The sequence below is a fragment of the Orcinus orca genome, chromosome 2 (assembly GCF_937001465.1).
Source record: "Orcinus orca chromosome 2, mOrcOrc1.1, whole genome shotgun sequence".
NCBI classification, from domain to species: Eukaryota; Metazoa; Chordata; class Mammalia; order Artiodactyla; family Delphinidae; genus Orcinus; species Orcinus orca.
In genome coordinates, this window is record NC_064560.1 from 122,726,032 (window position 1) to 122,742,501 (window position 16,470).

Below are 16,470 nucleotides of genomic sequence, written 5' to 3' on the forward strand. Positions count from 1 at the left end.
TGAAGAGACAGATCCAAAAAAATATCGCTAAGACTGACGTCAAAGAGCACGCTGCTGATGTTTTCTTCTAGGGTTTTGTGGCTTCAGGCCATGTGTTGAAGTATTTGATTCGTTTTAAGGTTATCTTTGCAGAGAAAAGGATCCCAGTTTGATTCTTGTGCATGTAGCTATCCAGTTTTCCCAACACCGTTTATTGAAGAGGCTATCTTTTCCCCATTGTATATTCTCACCTCCTTCGTCACAGAGGAATTGACCATATAAGCATGGCTTTATTTCTGGGCTCTCAGTTCTGTTCCATGGATCTGTGCGTATTTCTTTTGTGCCACTACCATGTTGTTTTGATGATTCTAGGTTTGTAGTATAGTTTGAAATCAGGGAGCGTGATATATCCAGGTTTGTGCTTCTTTCTTAAGATTGTATTGACTCTTCAGGTTCTTTTGTGTTTCCCCACACATTTTAGAATTCTTTGTTCTAGTTCTCCAAATAACCCCATAGGTATTTTGATAGGAATGGCATCGAAACTCTAGATTTCCCTGGGGTGTGGAATAATTTTAACAATACGAATTGTTCAACTCCATGAGCATGGCATATCTTTCCATTTGTTTGTGTCATCTTCAATTTCTTTCATCAGCATCTTAGTTTTTGGAGTACAGGTCTTTTGCCTCCTTAGGTAGGTTTATTCCTAGGTTATTTTATTCTTTTTGATGCGATGGTAAATGCGATTGTTTCTTTCATTTCTCTTTCTGATCCTTCATTGGTAGTGTATAGAAATGCAACAGATTTCTGTGCATTAATTTTGTATCCTGCAACTTTACCAAATTCATTGATGAGCTCTAGTAGTTTTGTGGTAGCATCTGTAGAATTTTCTATGTATAGTATCATGTCATGTGCAAACAGCGACAGTGTTACTTCTTTTCCAGTTTGGATTCTTTTTCTTTTTCTTCTCTGCTTGCCACGTCTAGGACTTCCAAAACCATGTTGAATAAAAGTGGTGCGAGTGGACATCCTTGTCTTGTTCCTGATCTTAGAGGAAATGCTTTCAGCTTTTCACCATTGAGTATGATGCAGAGAGTTACTCAGAAATGTGCACAGTTTTTCCTAGGTCCCTACTAGCAGTGGAAAAACAGCCAGGTCATGTAGTTCCTCACAGACCAAGAGGAGGATTTTCATGGCTCTCACCGTGAATGTGAGGGATAATCACTGGAGCTGAGAAGCTGCCATTTCCTCCTCACCTTCCTCCTGCTCTGGGTTGTTTTTTTTTTATTATTTTAATAAATTTATTTTATTTATTTATCTTTTGGGCTGCGTTGGGTCTTCGTTGTTGCACACGGGCTTTCTCTAGTTGCAGAGAGAGGGGGCTACTCTTTGTTGTGGTGTGCGGGCTTCTCATTGTGGTGGCTTCTCTTTGTTGTGGAGCATGGGCTCTAGGAGCATGGGCTTCAGTAGTTATGGCTCGTGGGCTCTAGAGCGCAGGCCCAGTAGTTGTGGTGCACGGGCTTAGTTGCTCTGCAGCATGTGGGACCTTCCCAGACCAGGGCTCGAACCTGCATCCCCAGCATCGGCAGGCGGATTCTTAACCACTGTGCCACCAGGGAAGTCCCTCTGGGTTGTTTTCTCATCAATATTATGTGGAGGAATTACATCAGCATCTTGAGAATATACCTTCAAAGGTTCCAGGACATCTCCCTCTTCCTGACCTTCATTTTTAAAACAAACATTACTGACAGTGTAGGAGGGTAAGAATGAAGTTGAAATAGAGTCCCAAAGTGGCGGCAAACAGGAGTGAGGGACTAATTCAGACACCCTATAGCTCCCTTCCTCATTTCTACCTTTTCTCATTGTACCAAGTTCCCCAGTTGAACCATCTAATGATGATATCACTTCCTGGTTTTGACTCATAAAAAGAGATAGAGCTTCTCTGATGCTCAACATCCCCACCAAGACATTGGCCCCTGTATTTTAGTGCTTCCCCTCTCTTTCTTTACCTGATTTTCTCTCTCTCTCTCTCTCTCTCTCTCTCTCTCTTCCTCCCTGTCTCTCTCTCTCTCTCTCTCTCTCTCTCTCACACACACACACACACACACACACACACACAGAGGCTGACTGATCTTTGATTTTCAGTAGAAGCCATTGGTATTTGCCATTCTGCTTTGTCACACTGTTGAAAAGACTTACAGTATAAGAGCTACCCTGTGGCCATCTTTCTTCCATCTTGGCTTACAGTTTTACATCAAAAGGATTCAGGACAGGGTTGTGGAAAAAACCCAGTCCTGAGAACCTGGCAGCCCAAGTTCCAAGTTTTTGGCTGAGCTCTATTACTAACTTGCAGTCTGACCCTGAGCAAGTTGTCTGTCTTTGTAGTCTCATTCCATCTTTATTAGCTGATCTTGAATATTCCTTTCAGTCCTGACATGACAAACTCTTGAACAGTCTTGTTCTTTTAGATGCTTTTTTCAATCTCTTGAACCTCCCGTTTTAAAAATGACTCCTTTCTGGCCATCAGACATCTTTGATTCCATACTCTGTACAGGTCCAACCCAAGACAATGTCTATAGGAGGGCTCCATCCCAGAGTTTTTTTGTTGGCAGTACTGCTCTTGATCCAATTAACCAGAACTTCTTTCCTGGGTCCCATGCTTTAGAAGGCCCTCTTCTGGCCCTCCTCCTCCCCCGCACACGAACAATGGTGGGTCTGTGAGTCCAAGGGTGTTTGACCACCTGTAACCTTCTTATCCTCTTCTAAACCAAGCTCTCCCTAACCAGGATGTCCAGAATTCCCTGCTCATGAAGCTCTGAGCCTACTTCCAGGGCCTGCTTGGGCTTTTGCTCCTCTCTGTACAATTAGGGGCAGACCATACTGCCCAAAGTGTAGTTAAGAGGTAGTTGTTTGTATAGTTTGTGTTTGGAGTTATGGACAGAACTTGAATATGTAGGGTATAGTCTGCACACTTATACACAAGTTTCTTTGAGGTCAGTATGAACAGAAGGGTAGGTGGCCCACTTACGGCAGATTTGTGAAAATAACCATTTGCGCATTCACCTCAGGCTCACAAATATTAGAGATGGGTCTGTTTGTGGGATACACTATCCTGCAAAGAGAGGCATAGAGAGGTCAAGAAGGGTGACTCTTCAAAGATTCTGTGAGTTATTTGTGGCTACATAGACAGACTCACTAACCGGTATGAGTGGGCAACAGAAAGAGCATGGGGAAGCTACAGACTTTTCACCTTTGGCTCTTGCTAGATGCAAGTTATCGACACAAAGGTAATTTATAATTTCTTACTGGTCTTCATTTTGCCAAACTAGAGTTATGATCTTGTAGGCACAAGGTGTGATATTATATTAATAGTAATAACAATAGGTTATTGAAGCTAATCTGATTCCTATGTTGACATTATTTCTCTCTATTTGCATTGGTTCATTTTCCCTCAACTCCCTCCCTCACCAAAATAAAGGTCATTAGGTAAAGCAAAGCAATCTCTTTAGGCTGACCTAGCCAACCCTCAATTAACTTGTACATCTGAGACAAGAGTTGTAAGAAATGGTCTATTAACAAGCATGTTAATTCCAAACCTCTTTAACAATTTCTCACATCACAGTGTTTCTCAGAATTAGGAGTCAAGATTTTGTAAATTTGATTACTGTACATTATATCCATATGATATTTCAAAAGGACCAAGATGGAAAAGTATGTGGCCTTTAAAATGGTTTTAGTTGTAATTCTAGTCAAGCCAAAAAAATTAGCTTGGGAAAATTCTACCCGGTTTACAAATTAGTTGGATGTCATTGAACAAGATATTTACCCTCTTGGGGACTCAATTTCTTTAACTATAAAATGACGGGAAAAAAATTAAAAATAAAATAAAATAAAATGAGGGGGTTGGATTAAATGGTCTCTAAGTTTCCTTAAAAAAATCTAAGGTTTGGGCTTCCCTGGTGGCACAGTGGTTGAGAGTCCGCCTGCTGATGCAGTGGACACGGGTTCGTGCCCCGGTCCGGGAAGATCCCTCATGCCGCGGAGCCACTGAGCCCGTGAGCCGTGGCCGCTGAGCCTGCGCGTCCGGAGCCTGTGCTCCGCAACAGGAGAGGCCACAACAGTGAGAGGCCCACGTACCGCAAAAAAAAAAAAAAAAAAAAAAAAAAAAAATCTAAGGTTTTATGGTTGCCTATGATCTTATAAGCAATTATGCCTAGAGCTATTTAGCAGAGAAAATTGCAGAATGTGAAAACCTTTAGGACTTAGCTAAGAAATAAAAAGACCATTCATCAGGAAATGGGGTCAAGTTAGAAAGTAAAGGGTATAGTTGCCTGAGCAACTCTAATTTTAAAAGAAATTATTACAGAGTTAAACACAGGCCTATTCAAGCCAAGGAGAAGAAAAGAAACAAGAGCTCCATCTCTTCCTGTTGTTGTCCTGGAAGAGGAATCATATGCTAACTGCTTAACTTTCTGGAACAAGGCGAAGTATAAAAGAAACAAACATACACGATACCCAATTACAAGGTGGCTACAGCTATATCTGCTACAGCTTCTTTCCTAGAGGTTTTTTTTCTTTCCTAGTGTTTTAATCAAGTCTGAAAGTTTGAATGCCAACTCTCCATGGGTACTTCAGTGGCTACCCACAGCAAGCTAATTTTCCCTCCCTCTTTCAGTATCAGAAATCCTCTCTAAAGTCCTACAAGCACGATTCTAGGCTGAAGTTGGTATTAAAAGTTGGCGTCAAGCCCCCAAATCCTGTTAGTGATAATATGAGGAAGTAAGACATGCAACTCTGTTGTGAAACTAAATCATAATACGTCAGACAAGAATATAAAACTACTTGGTCAGAGTGCTCAGCCCAAGGCTACAGTCAACTACTCCAGAGAATACAGAGGCCCCCAGAAGGAGGGGCCCTTTCATTCTGTACCTTCCTGCTAAAGAGGAAGTAAAACACTACACAGTTTGCCTTGGAAGTCTAACCATATTAAGAGAAACAAATCTCATACCTGACTTCCTATGCTTTGAAATTGATCAAAATGCAGGATATTGCAGGGGCAGGATGAAAAGAAAAGAGTAACAAAAGACTTGTAAAATCTCAGATCTGGCTAACCAGCTCTTGATTATATAAAAATTGTCTGTATTTCTAATAGTTATAATAATAAAATCTGAAAATGTGGGTTATAGGAAATCCCTGGAGGTCCAGTGGTTGTGACTCAGTGTTTTCACTGCTGGGGTCCGGGTTCAATCCCTAGTGGGGGAACAAAGATCCTGAAAGCAGCGTGGTGTGGCCAAAAAAACAAACAAACAACAAAGAATGTGAAAATGTGAGTTATAAATATATACTGTCAATGAATTTTTTATCATTTTCTTATGTTCAGAAGGTTGTTTTCTGACAATCCAATTTGTTTCTGTACTTATGTTTCTGAAATCTGACTCGATTTCTTCTATGATATGTTTTTGCAAATCTCCTCTTCTTGTTAGACTATTTTGTTGAACAAAAAGAATGTGCTAACAACTGTGAGGAAATAGACATCCAGTATCTGTCCATTTTTTAACCTGCTTTTTTTTTAACCTAAAGAAAATATCATTTCTCATTAGAAGTTAGAAATCCAGAACAAACCACTGAAATATAGGGCTTCTGTGAGTACTGACTAGAGAAAGCTCTATAGTGAAGGTCTGATAAGGAGGAGAAGGGAGATTTTTCACATGATATTTTGAGCAACTTTAGCTATATTTGAACTTTGGAAAAGTTTCATGAACAGTTGCTTCTTCAGGAGACTTCACAGTGCCTATAACATTGTGCATTTTATCTAACAAATACCTATATAGTGCGTTTTATATGCCAGGCCCTGTAAGTGCTTTATAAATATAAGTCCCTGATTTTTCACAACAACCCTACAGAGTAGGCAATATCATCATCATCATCATCATCATCATCACCATCCCTGTTTTAACAGATGAAGAAACTGCAGCACAGAGAAGTTAAGTCATTTGCTCCAGGCCCACAGCTGATGAGTGCGTAAGTCCACGCTCCTAGCCACCACACACTGCTCCTCTCAGAGGAGCTCATTATTTGAGGCAAAGGTGGAAGCAGAGAGTTAGAAAATGTCCTGGGTGCCACAGCCCTTTAGCATGTCACTTCCCTAGGGCAGAAACACTGCTTTAACTTCTAGCAACCTCCACCTCTTTAACCTGGAGATTCTTTCTCAGGTTTGTTCCTCTTAGATGTTCTTAAGATAAAAGATATGATGAAGTAAACCCCAAAGAAGAATTTTTTAAGAGTAATCTCCAGAATGACCTTGCTTAAGAAACTGAGATTAGTGAGCTAGAGGAGAAAATAACAAGATATTAATGGTGTCTACCGGATCTAAAACCTCTTAGTCACTTTTATCATTTGCCTAAAATTCAATAAAATGGCTTTTCGTTGCTGTGTTTATAGGTTAATATGAATGACTTCCAAGAGAAGGTTTAAGAAAAAACAGGTTATCACTTCCTACAAAATATATACTTTGGCCAAAGACCTCAGAGAGCAAGGTCTTTCAAGTATTTACAACTAAGAAGTAGTACAAGGATGTTAATCTGAAGGATTATTTGTCATAATAAAAACTTTAAAAGAGCCTATTTACCATCAGTTACAGAATGGTTAAATTAAAGAAAATCCTTGCACTAGAACACAAAGCAATCATTGATATTTACATGAACATATATGTAACATATCAAGTGAAAGAAGCACGTTGCAGAACGCTGTCATGGTGTTATGCCATTTTTGTGGGAAAACAACGTAAGAAACATTTGGTTTTGTATGTCTGTAACATATAGGCAGGTTTGGATACAAACCTGAAAAAATAGAACACACCTCTTAAGAGTGGTTATCCCTGGAGAAAGTGCTGAACGGGGAGGGGTAGTGGCGAAAAGGAGATAAATTTTTATTTTATAGACTTCCACTTGCTTGTGGTAGGTGAGATTCACTAAGTGCACATGAATTAAAACACAAGCAAGCATATGGAAACCATTAGACAATTTGAGAAAGATTAAGAATCAATTATAAATAAACTGTGTAATAAGTTTGACAAAGTGAGCCATGATATATAATCACTTTGTGTACCAGTTTTTCCATAATTATGCATAAACTGTGCTAGCTTTACTAGACTTTTATTTTGCTTAATGCTATAGATTTTGAGGTTTTATTTTCATTAAAACTTGAAGAGGAAAAAATTATACCTTCCAAAGACTGATAAGTCAATAGTTAATGCACTAGTCTTTTACTTCTATATTTTCTTTTTAGAAACTCAAGTACACATTTATGTGGACCATCACCATATTGCAGACTGACTGGATGGCAGTGTGCTGTGATAAAAACAACACGGTCCAGAGTTAGAAGACTAGTCCAGATTCTATCACAGGCTCACTGGGTAATTACTGCCACTTAACGCCTGTGGGTCCCTATTCATTTCTCTTAAGAAGAATATATGATCCAAAAAGGCAAAGGAACAGTATCTCTCTTGGTTGACGAGCAATGAAATATATCTGCAATGCTGGCAAAAGCCTTGTTAAGCAGCTTACTAAGCGGTGCTGAACATGACATCTGCAATTGTTATAGTGTCCTCTTCTGGTCCCCAGCAGGTGTTTCTCTGATTCTTCCACATTCTGTTCAAGTGTCATCTGTGCAGTTGTGAGTCACTAGAGCCAGCCTTTCACCCCTCCCTGCCTCCCTCCCCTGCTCCCTCTCTACTCTGAGATACGAGAGAAACGCCAAACCCAGGCCATCATATGCTCTGCTGCCCCAGAGAGTACAACCCAGTCTGTGCATTATAGCCAGAGTGATCTTTGTAAAACACATGCATAACCTTGTCATCCCCTTTAAAAGTCTTTATTATCGATCCCCGCCATTTACAACCAAGTCCACACTCTTGGCCTGACATAAAAGCCTCTTTCTGTCATGGCTCCAGTCCACTTTTCCAGCCTCCTCTCCTGCCTTCTAACTCCCCACGTACAAAATCTTCTAGCCATATGGAAATGTCTCCAGTTTACTGTTTGTATGTATGCTCTTAACAGAAACCCCAGAGGCGACAAGCATTTCAGAATTCATAACTTTTTAGATTTTCAACAGGTAATCCCATGCATAGATAGATAGATAGATAGATGTATATGTATATATGTTACATAACACCCCAGATGATCTAAGGCATCAACTCGTATCAAACACATAAATGTCTCTGCAGCAAACCTGGAATATTCACATTACGTGTAATAAGGCCACAAATGGCCTCAGTCGGTTGGGGTCTGGTTTTGCCACTGAGCCACTTCCCTGGCTTCCTCCAGATCTATAATCCGCCCTTTTGCACCTGCTCTGTGCCTGGGAAACTGACCTATCTGCGCTTCAGCCCCACACTCCACTGCCCCCAGGTTTCTAATGGGATACAGCCAATGGGGAGCCCAGCAGGCTATCCAGGAGCCTGGGGTGTTTCCCTCTCCCGAAGGACAGTCATCTGGAGGCAGTTGCTCTTTAGGCAGTCTTCTTCCCATGACTCCTTCCTTCTGGCCTCCAAGAACCACTCTCTCCTCTCGTCTCCTAGGGACGTGTGTCTCGGGATCACAACTCTCCTGTCCCACTATCACATTCCTATCCCTGTGCCAGCACTCCCCCCACACCTTTGAATGAGTCTCTTTATTAAATCCTCTTTCAACGATCCCAATTTGAGAATACCATCTGTTTCCTGATGGGTCCCTGACCAGCACACCAATGAGTTCAGATTGAGTCAGGTTTTCCTGCCTAATGGATTAAGGAAAAGCTTTCAGCTTTTAGAACTTCTTGGATTTCAAAATTATATGTAAGATACTGTGAACACATACAATCTACTATTTCTTTCTTCTGTTTAATATATACTGCTCCTTCTACCTGGAATGCCATTCTCTCCTTGTCCAATTGGCTAACTTCAATTTAGTCTTTAAACACCATGTGAACTTCCAGTGAACTTCAAGAGTGAACTATCCACTGACCAATCCCCTGTAGACAGCACCTCATCCAATAGTCCTGGACACTTGTAAAGTCCCTGGAACAGCCTTGGAAAACTTATGTGAGTCTGGGACTTGAAGGGAAAACCCCACCCAAGGAAGTGATGGACTCACAAGTACTGTTACTGTTACATAGGTTAAATATATGATGAATGGAAGGCTTAACATTTCTTAATATTGCTGTATGATTCAAGAAACATTGGGGAGTGCAGTCATAAATAACTAAAATTTAGTGGTTTTAAATTTCATTTATTCACCCTCTTGTACCAAAGACTCACAGACAAAACACAAACAGAAATTTCTGAAAAATACTCATCCTTAGTATGTGCAATGCACTCTGGCATTTTCTAGCCTATTGTAGTCCATATCACTTTTTAAAAATATCAATCACACCCTAGAAAGGGGTCATGCAATACACAGTGTGAAAGACACCAAACTAAACAGTACTCATTGACAAATGCTTCCACACTTTGTCAAACAAAGAACCAAAATATTGTAACCATGCTTTAGTTTTTGGCCATTTATACTTTCAGTTTGTTTCTCCCCATTTTCAGTTATTTGCTCTCCTGAGCAGGGGGAGGAATTCCTGTCCTAAAGCTGGATGACATCTGGCTAGAACCACAAGACGTGTGCTGACACAGAAACCAGAGCAGCGGGCAATCTGGGAGTTGGGGCTGTCTTAGCCAATTTAGAATATTTGGTCACCTTATCTGAGATTACATGTAAACTCACTTCTTCCAGTCTCTCAGAAGGCAGCTTGTACTGTGTAATTTTAAAAGAATTTTTTTCTGTGTTTAATGATTTGCGTTAATTTTAAACAAGGGTTTATGAACTGTGAGCTAGTGCCAGGAAAATGTGGATCAATTGTTGCTTCCCTAGAGAAAGTAGCAGTGCTTTTAATAATAGATCCTGGTAAAGTATCTATAATTCTTCTATGACTTAAAAGTCAAAGCAAAATATGGATTGGGTAAAAGGATTTTTTTCTTTCTTTCTTTCTTTCTTTCTTTTTTTTTTTTTTTTTGGTGTGTATGTAGAAAATATACACAGGTCTGACTAAGGAAAAAAAATTGTTCTAATTAGACTCTTGTTTGCATCAAGCCAGCATTCATTTAGGTGCCCTTGAAAGAAAAGGAGTTAATTATATGGACACTGTATCATTTAGGATTAACACTGGCTACATGTGACAGAAATCGAAAATAGTGGTGGATAGTAATCTTATCTTAAATAAGATAGTTTTAGCTCTCTTGTAACAGACAAGAAGTAGGAAGTCCAGAACTGGCATGGCTTCAGGATGTCAAAGGACCAGGGTTCTTTTCTGCTACCTACTACTGAGATTCCTGTCAATGCATATAAATTCTAGACAGTTGGAAGGAAGAAGCGAGGGGGAATTACACACACAATGTCCCCTACAGCCCATTAAACAGAATATCATCACAAGGCTATACTTAGCTGCATGGAAGGTAAGGAAATGTAGTCTTTTTAACAGGAGCTCAGCTAACAAAGGAGGAAGATGGCAAAGACAGATATTGGGGAAAACAAGGAGTTCTTCCCACAATTATACACGACCTGAAATTGAGAAAACTTTAGGCTTGATTTCTGCAGACTCTGCCTCTCCTTCTCAAATAATCAGTCTTCTCCTTCTTCTTTAGTCTATGGTTAAAGGGAATTACAAACAGCACCAGTAGTTTGTATAGCTTAGTTGATTACTTTGCCCCTATATGGCAGAGACTGCCATGCCAGGACAGCGTGTGGATGGCTGGAACTAGAGCCAATCAAACCCTAACCACAAGGCTGCGAAACAAGGTCTAGCTAGGAATCAGGAAGAGGGAAATGAATGCTGGGGAAGCAATCAACAAATATCTTACCACAATGTCTAAGAGGCAGCTCTACGTTAACATGTTCAAATCAAAATTCTTGAGCTCTCTGTCAATTTCCACCTCCAATGCACTACCATCTACCTAGTCATTTAATCCAAAAACCCAAGTGTAATCCTTAAACCTGTTATTCCCCTCACTCCTCACATCCATCAGGACCAGCTACACAATATGTGGGGCCCAGTGAAAAATGAAAATGCAGCGACTCTTGTTGAAACATTATCAAGAATTTCAAGAGAGCAACAGCAAAGCATTAAACCAACTGTGGAGTCCTTCTAAGTATGGGGCCTGGTACAACTGCACATGAGGCCAGACCTGCATCCAATATAGATCCATACATTTTGTGAGTTCTACCTCTGTGATAGTTAAGTTTATGTGTCTATTTGACTGGGCCACAGGGTACTCAGACTTTGGTTAAACATTATCTGGGTATGTCTGTGAGGGTGCTTCTGGATGAGATTAACATTTGAATCAGCAGACTGAGTAAAACAGATTGCCCTCCCTAATGCTGGTGGGCCTCGTGCAATCAGTTGAGGGCCTGAATAGAACTAAAAAGAGTAAGAGGGCACTCCTTCTGTCTGACTATTTGAGGTGATACATCAGTGTTTTCTTGCCTTTAGACTCAAACTGAAACATTGGCTCTTCTCCGGTCTTGAGTCCGCCAGCTTTCATACTGGAATTTACACTATCAGCTCTCCTGGTTTTCAGGCCTTGAGACTCAAACTAGAACTGCACCATCAGCTCTGCTGCGTCTCCAGCTTGTCAACTGCAGATCTTGGGACTTCTCAGCCTCCATAATTACATGAGCCAATTCCTTATAATAAATTTCTTTCTTTTCTCTCTCTCTCTATACATCCAATCAGTTCTGTTTTTCTAAAGAACCCTAATACAACATCCAAAACAATTCTTAAATTAGTACACCTCTCTCTATCTCCATAATGATATCTCTGTATCTCTGGTTCTGGACTAAATGGTATTGGCCACTTAACAAGTGCACCTGCTTTCACTTTTGCCCCTGCTTCAGTGGTGTTCAATCAGAGAAGCAGAACCACAAGGATGGATGCACATACACACACACACACATGCATATATAAAACAAATATATAATATATTAAAATATTTTTATATGTAATAAATATTTAAATATAATAAAACATATTTCAAATACATATTTCAAATACAGTATATTTAAATATATAATAGATATCATATTTTATAACTAAATACATTTATATAAATATACTATAATCTTTTTTTGTGTGTGGTACGTGGGCCTCTCACTGCTGTGGCCTCTCCCGTTGTGGGGCACAGGCTCCGGATGCGCAGGCTCAGCGGCCATGGCTCACGGGCCCAGCCACTCCGCGGCACGTGGGATCCTCCCGGACCGGGGCACGAACCCACGTCCCCTGCATCAGCAGGCGGACTCTCAACCACTGCGCCACCAGGGAAGCCCCTATAATCTTTTATATAAGTATAAAAACTACAAAATTTATATAAATATATAAAATACACATATATGTAAATACATACATATACACACACACACACACACACACACACACACATATACATATGCATATGAATTTGTTATAGGGCTTTGACCTTACAACTGTGGAAGCTGATTAAACAGCGTACGTGCCAGTCCCAGGCTCTGGCACTTAAAGGGATGATGAATATAAAGAGGGAGATGTGAGGATCAACTGGAACCTGTGAGAACAGACTTGAACCTACAAAGATAGACTCGGAATTACTGTCATTCTCTCACAACCTCTGAGCCTCCAACTTTGATGAGAGTATGTGTCCCGCTGGAGAAGCTGACGCCCTTAGTCACGGAGCTAAATATGATCCTGGCCCAGGGCTGAGCGAGGCTGAAGGAGAAAATCTGGCAGGACTTGTGAGCCAGATGTTGTCCCAGGCCAGTAAGGTGAGCCAGCAGATTACAGCAATGTGGGTGCATTGCAGTGGGGTCTTGTGCCCTGCTCTGACCTTCCAAGTGTAAAAGCAATAGGCTACTGCTTCCTTTCTGCCTTCCAAATAGCGTACAAAATGCTCCTTGTGAGGCGCACTACCCCTGAACCATGCAGGGAAGGGAATTCTGGGAAACATAACTCAGGTTTAGCTAATTTGACACCATACAAATCCTCCCCAACCCTTCACTTAACTACAACATAGCAGCAATAGATATCACTTAAAAATTCAAATCAGACCAGTTTTTCTTCTTAAAGCCTTTTAAATGCTTTCCCCTACATCTAGAATAAAATCCAAACTCTTTACCATAGTTTACAAGGCTGCACAGGATCTGACCCCTACCATTCTCTGAGCTCATTCATTTTGTACCACTTCCTCCTTGAGCACCATTCCTGAGCCTTCTACTTGTTCCTTAAACACATGGAGGTCTTTACTGTCTCCATCTTCACATGGCCTTCTACTGTGTGTCTATGTGTCTCCCTGTGTCCTTTTCTTAAAAGGCTAATCATCACTGGATTTAGGGTTTACCTTAAACCCAGGATGATTTCATATCAAAACAATTCATTATATCTGGAGAGACCCTAGTTCCAAATAAAGTACCATTCACAGTTCCTGGGGTTAGGACTTGAACATGTCTTTTTAGGGGACACAGTGCAACTCATTACAGGTCTAATGAAAGATTCCTACTATGCCTGCTTCTTCTACTGGGACAGGATCCTTCAGAGATCTGAACTTGGGACTGACTATCAGGACCCCTAGTAAATGCTACATGCCACAAGAAATTTAGACATTTTCAGGTAGTGAAGAAAGGAGGATTTTTACATTCCCTGCACTATTAGAGAAATGACAGTTGGGATGTGGACAATAATTAAAGTTTGCAGGATCCAGAATTAGGAATTTATGTGATCACAAAGCTTCCAATGCATCCCTTGGGGTACACTGGGTAGCTGACTGCTTAACAATACTTAAAAATGTGGTAAACTGCCTGGATTTGTAAGTCAGATTTTTGACAATGTAACAGCTGGAAGGAGAAATGACCTTTGCGCTTGTGTTAAAACTTAAGCAGCTTTTGCCACAAAGCATTCCACGTTGCTATTAGAAAGCAGTTTAGAAAACTCAGGCTTGTTGAAGAAAGTTGCTGTAGGAGGATTTTAAAGCAAAACATCACAGGAGAAGCTCAGAACTTCCTGTGAAATTGTGAGTTATCCTTCCCACTCCTTGCTCTTAAAGAAGTTATTCAAGGGGAGGAAGAGAGGGAACTGTTCAGGGTTAGAAATAAGGGTACAAATCCAGCCAAGCAGAGGGTGGAGCTCAGTCACCCAAGTTCAGATTTCTAACACCAAAGCCCCCTCATTACAGGGTAAGTGACTTCCTTACTTTGGATCAGAGAACATGCTAGAAAAATCCCTGGGCCTTAAACACGAACCATGACTACTGAATTTTTACCTAGCTGGGAAGCCAGTCCTAAACAAGACATCAGTAATATCTTACATATTTGCCCCTGGAATCTAGCAGCCGCTGGCGACAGTTTTACCATCCACAGCACCACTTGGGTGTGGAGGCTAAGAAGAGAAATACCTCCATATGTTCCCACTCTTGTGAAGATGGGTGTTTTTTGGTGGAATGTGCTTGTGAGAAGAACAGTCCTCCAGAAATTAAGATCCAGAAACAGGAGAAAGGTCATAGCATCAAGCTCTTCTGACACCATAAACAAAAAAGCTTGGTAGATACCATAGTTCTGCCTTCCCTCCTTGGTTAGCCTAGACCCTGGTATTATAATAGTTGGAGGGGTCTCCATAGTCAATGATGGTCCAGTGGTCAGCCCTGACTTAAGGGTGAACAAATGTGGTCAAAATCCTATATTGGGAATCCTGCCTGCTTTTAGGGTAACTCTAGAACCCCAGTGCTACTGAATTTGAACCAACATATAGAGAGTGGGGTAGGATGGTGCTACCTAACTAGACCCAGAAATCCAATAGGCATTATCACCAATGGAGCTTTCGAGAAAATTTCCAGCAACGCTTTAGGAGATCGATACTAGCCTATGAGTTGGAGGTGGTCCAACTACTTTAAGTAAAATACAGCTCTACTACGTTCTACCTTCTGATCCCAAATGACCACTCCCCAACCCCAGCCACTGCCACCCTTCCCTCAGAAGCCATGTAGCAAAATATACAGAGATGGCAAATATTTTTCTCAAGGAAATACATGATGAGGAGGAGAAGATTTTATTCACCAAAAATCCTCTTAGAACTATATGATGAGAAAGAGATTTTATTCACCTTAGAAAGGGAGAGCTGTCTTTGTTAGAAAAATTCTTTGAAAAACACGAATTCAAAAAGATGTATGCACCCAATGTTCATAGCAGCATTATTTACTATAGCCAAGATATGGAAGCAACCCAAGTGTCCACCAACTGATGAATGGATGAAGATGTGGTATATGTATACAATGGAATATTACCCAGCCATAAAAGAATCAAATTTTGCCATTTGTGACAACATGGATTGACGTAGAGTGTACAAATACTGTATGTTTTCATTTATATGTGGAATCTAAAAAATAAAACAAAGGAACAATTATAACAAAACAGAAACAGACTCACAGATACAGAGAATAAACTAGTCATTACCAGAGGTGGCAGTGATGGGAAGAGGGGCAAAACAGGTGAAGGGGATAAGAGGTACAAACTACTAGGTATAAAATAAGTAAGTTACAAGGATGTAATATACAGCATAGGGAATATAGTCAATATTTTATAGTAACTTTGTATGGAATATAATCTATAAAAATATCAAATTATTATGCTATACACCTGAAACTAATATTGTAAGTCAACTGTACTTCAATAATAAAAAAAAATTCTTTGATAATTGGGAGTAGAAACTGACACCTGAGGGATACAGATTTTGGTAGATTAGTTGCAGGTGACCAGATGGTTTTATTGGTTGCTCCACAGAAGGAGGAGGAAGAGGAGAGAGGAAAGATAAGAGGTGGGATGAAAACAGTAGATGTAAGCTCTCTGCTAGGCCAGTCACTGGGGGGGCAGGAACAGGCTTCAACAAGCATTAAAGCTCAATGTGGGGGCTTCCCTGGTGGTGCAGTGGTTAAGAATCCACCTGCCAATGCAGGTTCGAGCCCTGGTCCGGGAAGACCCCATATGCCACAGGGCAACTAAGCCTGTGCGCCACAACTACTGAGCCCACGTGCCACAACTACTGAAGCCCGTGCGCCTAGAGCCCATGCTCTGCAACAAGAGAAGCCACCACAATGAGAAGCCTGCCCACCACAATGAAGAGTAGCCGCTGCTCCCTGAAACTAGAGAAAGCCCGCGCACAGCAAGGAAGGCCCAACGCAGCCAAAAACAAAGTAAATAAATAAAAAAAAAACTCAATGGGAAAAATATTTGCAAATAATATGACTGACAAGGAGTTAATATCCTAAATATATAAACAGCTCATACTACTCAATAGCAAAAAAACAAACAACCCAATCAACAAATGAGCAGATCTGAATAGACATTTTTCTGAAGAAGACATACAGATGGCTAATAATGACATGTAAAGATGCTCAACATCCCTGATTATTAGAAAAATGCAAATAAAAGCAACAATGAGATATCATTTCACACCTGT